Here is a 5,441-nt window from a genome sequence, read left to right as displayed (position 1 = left end):
CAAGATTGCCGGGAGAAATATCAATAACCTCAGATATGCAGATGACACCACCCTAATGGCAGAAAGTGAAGAGGAACTAAAAAGCCTCTTGATGAAAGTGAAAGAGGAGAGTGAAAAAGTTGGCTTAAAGCTCAACATTAAGAAAACGAAGATCATGGCATCTGGTCCCATCACTTCATGGGAAATAGATGGGGAAACAGTGAAAACAGTGGCTGACTTTATTTTTGGGGGCTCCAAAATCACTGTAGATGGTGACTACAGCCATGAAATTAAAAGATGCTTACTCCTTGGAAGGAAAGTTATGACCAATCTAGATAGCATATTCAAAAGCAGAGATGTTACTTTGTCAACAAAGGTCCGTCGAGTCAAGGCTATGGTTTTTCCAGTGGTCATGTGTGGATGTGAGAGTTGGACTGTTAAGAAAGCTGAGTGCTGAAGAATTGATGCTTTTGAACTGTGGTGTTGGAGAAGACTCTTGAGAATTCCTTGGATTGCAAGGAGATCCAACCAGTCCATCCTAAAGGAGATCAGTCCTGGGTGTTCATTGGAAGGACTGACGCTGAGGCTGAAATTCCAATACTTTGGCCACCTCATGCAAAGAGTTGACTCTTTGGTAAAGACCCTGATGCTGGGAGGGATTGGGGGCAGGAGGAGAAGGGGACGACAGAAGATGATATGGCTGGATGGCATCACTGACTCAATGCACATGAGTTTGGGTGAACTCCGGGGGTTGGTGATGGACAGGGAGGCCTGGCCTGCTGTGATTCATGGGGTCACAAAGAGTCAGACGACTGAGCGACTGAACTCAACTGAAGTGAAAAGGCCCAGGCTAGCCAACACAGTTTTGGAGAACAGAGTTAGAGCACTGATGACACTACACTTCAAGACTTACTGTAAAACTACTTATCAAGGACATGGAAGCAACCTAGATGTCCATTAACAGATGAATGGATAAGAAAGCTGTGGTACATATCCACAATGGAGTATTACTCAGCCATTAAAAAGAATACATTTGAATCAGTTCTAATCAGGTGGATGAAACTGGAGCCTATTATACAGAGTGAAGTAAGCCAGAAAGAAAAACACCAATACAGTATAATAATGCATGTATATGGAATTTAGAAAGATGGTAACGATAACCCTGTGTACGAGACAGCAAAAGAGACACTGATGTATAGAACAGTCTTTTGGACTCTGTGGGAGAGGGTGAGGGTGGGATGATTTGGGAGAATGGCATTGACATGTATATCATCATATGTGAAACAAATCGTCAGTCCAGGTTCAATGCATGATACAGGGTGCTCGGGGCTGGTGCACTGGGATGACCCAGAGGGATGGTATGGGGAGGGAGGAGGAAGGGGGGTTCAGGATGGGGAACACATGTATACCCGTGGCGGATTCATGTCAATGTGTGGCAAAATCAATACAATATTGTAAAGTAATTAGCCTCCAATTAAAATAAATAAATTTATATTAAAAAAACTATTTATCAAGACAGTGTGGCACTGGCAAAAGAATAAACAAATAGATCAATGCACAGAATAGAGAACCCAGAAATAGACACACATAAAGATAATTGGTCTTTGACAAAGGAGCAAAAGCAAAACAATGGAGTAAAGATTATATTTTAAACTAATTGTGCTGGAACAACTGGAAATTTACATGCCAAAAAAAATTAATTTAGACACATGCCGATACCTTTCACAAAAATTAACTCAAAATGGATCATAGATCTAAATGTAAAACAAAATACTGTAAAACTCCTAGAAGATAATAGGAGCAAACCTAGATGACCTTTGGCACGGTGATGTCTTCTCAGATACAACACCAGAGACATGATCCATGAAAGAAACAATTGATAAGCTGGACTTCTTTAGAATTTAAAACTTCCGCTTTACAATAGACAACATCAATAGAATTAGAAGACAAATCACAGACTGGGAGACAGTACTTTAAAAAGACACCATCTGATAAAGGACTGTTATTGAAAATATACAAAGAACTCTTAAAACTCAGCAAGAAAACAAACAACTCAGTTGAAAAGTGGGATCTGAACACACACCTCACCACAGAAGATATATAGATGGAAAATAAACATATGAAAAGATGCTCCCTATCACATGTCATCACGAAAATGCAAACAATGAGAAACATAAAACAATAATGAGATAATACTACACACCAATTAGAATGGCCAAAATGTGAGATACTGACAACACCAACTGTAACCTTTGTGTAGAGTTCTACATTTGGGTCTTGTGCCTCAAAAACCAACAGTGCCTCCTCAAACAGAAAATCCCTTTGCCGTTTCCTGCTCTACTTGTAGACAATGCACACGTTTGACAATATAAACCAAACACACAAACTAACTTACATGACTGGACATGTGAACACACGTTCACATCTTTGAAAGTTCACAATTTGAAGGTTCATTCATATGTGGGTGACTTACTGTAATACTAAATGAAAGAGGCCAAAATGAAAAGGCTACATATTGTATGATTTCAACTATATGACATTCTGAGAAAGGTAAAACTGCTGCTGCTGCTAAGTCACATCAGTCGTGTCCGACTCTGCAACCCAAAGACGGCAGCCCACCAGGCTCCCCGTCCCTGGGATTCTCCAGGCAAGAACACTGGAGTGGGTTGCCATTTCCTCTCCAATGCAGGAAAGTGAAAAGTGAAAGTGAAGTCACTCAGTCGTGTCTGACCCTCAGCGACCCCATGGACTGCAGCCTTCCGAGCTCCCCCGTCCCTGGGATTCTCCAGGCAAGAACACTGGAGTGGGTTGCCATTTCCTTCTCCAATGCATGAAAGTGAAAAGTCAAAGTGAAGTCGCTCAGTCATGTCCAACTCTTCTCGACCCCATGGACTGTAGCCTTCCAGCCTCCTCCATCCATGGGATTTCCCAGGCAAGAGTACTGGAGTGGGTTGCCATTGCCTTCTCCGAAGGTAAAACTATGGAGACAACAAAAACATCAGGGGTTGCCCAGAGTGGGGGATAGAAGAGAGATTAATAGAACAAAGAGGATTTTTAGGGCACTGAAATACTATGAATGGTATTAGCATGGATATATTTCATTATACATTTGTCAAAACCCATAGAATATACAGCATCAAAAGTGAACCCTAAGGTAAACCATGGACTTTGGGTTATTATGATGTCAAAATGTTGAATTTTAATGTCAAAAATGTTCATTTTTGGTCAAAAGTGTACCACTCTGGTGAATGATGTTGATAATTAAGGAGGCACTGTATACGGAGGTGTATGTGGAATCTGAACCTTCCTCTCAATTTGGTTATAAATCTAAAACTGCTGCAGAAAAATTGTCCTTAATAAATAAATAGACTCAATCTGTCCTTTCAGAACAAAGGTGAGAGTTTAGCCATGAGTGAGAAAGAAACAATTTTTCAAAAGAAACATGTATGGACAGAGCATATTTGAAATGGCACCATTTCTATTATTATGCAATTTCATTAGCAAAAACAATGTGAAAGTGTTGTTCTCACACCTGCACACTTAAAAGCACAAAAATGATTTTCTAACATTCTCAAATTTTGTAAATAAAGGATTTCATGGGAGCTCTTTTTGTTCAAAAAAAAAACATTAAAATGTAATGCCTTTTAGTTAGTTCACAAGAACAACTGATTGAAATTATCGAAGTTGGAAATGTATTACTCAAATTTTAGAAAAAAGGTTGGATAATTGTTGGATGTGACTGAAAAATACAAACTGTTTTAATCATAGCCAATGATGCATTTCTCTTTTTGTTTTTGAAGTACGCTGTGTTTAGCCACTGTAGCAATCAAAAGCAAGCATCAGAAATAAAAACCAAAAACTGTATCACTGTATCAAAAAAAAATTGTTTTTAAAAATTAATGAAGCCTATTTAAATACATTGCAAAATAGATGTTCTATTAATAAATGATATTTTGAACGAGTTAAATTCTTAGAGTACCTCATTTTAAAAAAATTTCTGTTTTGCGTATGTTTTATCATGTACTAAATAAACATTTATATATGTACATTTATACTTATATTGGATATGCATGCTCCAAATACTGTTATGGATAGAGCACAGGTAATGAGAAGGAAGAATGAAAACCAATGGAAGTGTTTCAAGTTGGGAAATATGATCATATTTGCATTTTAAGAACGCATACCCTAGAAATTGTGTAGCTAGTCATGCAAGTTTGGAGACTGACAAGCTAGGAAACTGAGAGTTGAGTAGGATAGAGAACAGAGGAGCCCGGCGGGCTACAGTCCATGAGGTCACAAAAGAGTTGGACACAACTTTGTCCACAACTAAACAACCACAGAGTAGTTAGGCCTAAAACAACATGATAGCAAGGGAGAGAGAGATGAACAATGGCTAACATGAAAAACAAAAACACGGAAAACCAAATGTATGTGGGGATAAGGAAAAGATCTGAAATAAGGACGACTTGACTCAATAGTTAGGGGCATAAGGAATTTCACTGGTAGTGTAGTACTTACGAAGACAGGCCCTCCCAGACAAGAAATATCAAGAGAACAGTGGATTTAGGAGAGAAAGCTCATATCTGTTGAATCTGAATTGCTATGAGAGATAAGTATTGATATCAGAAGACTGGGCTTACAGAGTCAAGAGTTTCAGCTTATATACTGCTAAGTCATTTCAGTCATGTCCAACTCTGTGTGACCTCATAGACGGCAGCCCACCAGGCTCCCCCATCCCTGGGATTCTCCAGGGAAGAGTACTGGAGTGGGTTGCCATTTCCTTTTCCAATGCATGAAAGTGAAAAGTCAAAGTGAAGTCGCTCAGTCGTGTCCGACTCTTAGTGACCTCATAGACTGCAGCCCACCAGGCTCCTCCGTCCATGGGATTTTCCAGGCAAGAGTACTGGAGTGGGGTGCCATCTCAGCTTATATAATTATACTTTATTTCTTGATTAATGTGGCCTAAAAATGATTGTTTTGCTTTATTTGGGGAAGGAGAAGGGTCAGTTATTTCATCCTGTTAATTCATACTGAGCTTAAAATTAACTAAACTCTTAAATTTTTTACATGTGGTAATGTTAAGGCATTTCTCTTATACTGTGTTTTTGTCATTGAGTCTTTGGACTTAAGAACAAGGCTTCCCCCTTGTGCTTATCCTATTTTATTTTGTTCAAGACAATCCATCAACTGACTCATCAAGTGCTGTTTGGATAGTGACAACTATCAAGGCCATCAGAGTCTCCAATTTTATTTCATTACTTGCTGCTGCTGCTGCTAAGTCACTTCAGTTGTGTCTGACTCTGTGCAACCCCATAGATGGCAGCTCACCAGGCTCCTCTGTCCCTGGGATTCTCCACACAAGATAGCTTCTGTTAATTGAAAATTGTATTATTTCATTTTGCCCCTCCTGGCTCCCAAGCACCTGTTACTGAGTTGATTGGAGGAGAAGGGGACGCCAGAGG

The sequence above is a fragment of the Bos indicus genome, chromosome 21, assembly GCF_029378745.1.
Source record: "Bos indicus isolate NIAB-ARS_2022 breed Sahiwal x Tharparkar chromosome 21, NIAB-ARS_B.indTharparkar_mat_pri_1.0, whole genome shotgun sequence".
Classification (NCBI taxonomy): domain Eukaryota; kingdom Metazoa; phylum Chordata; class Mammalia; order Artiodactyla; family Bovidae; genus Bos; species Bos indicus.
The sequence above is the reverse complement of the archived record's forward strand: the minus strand, read 5'-3'. Positions refer to the sequence as shown.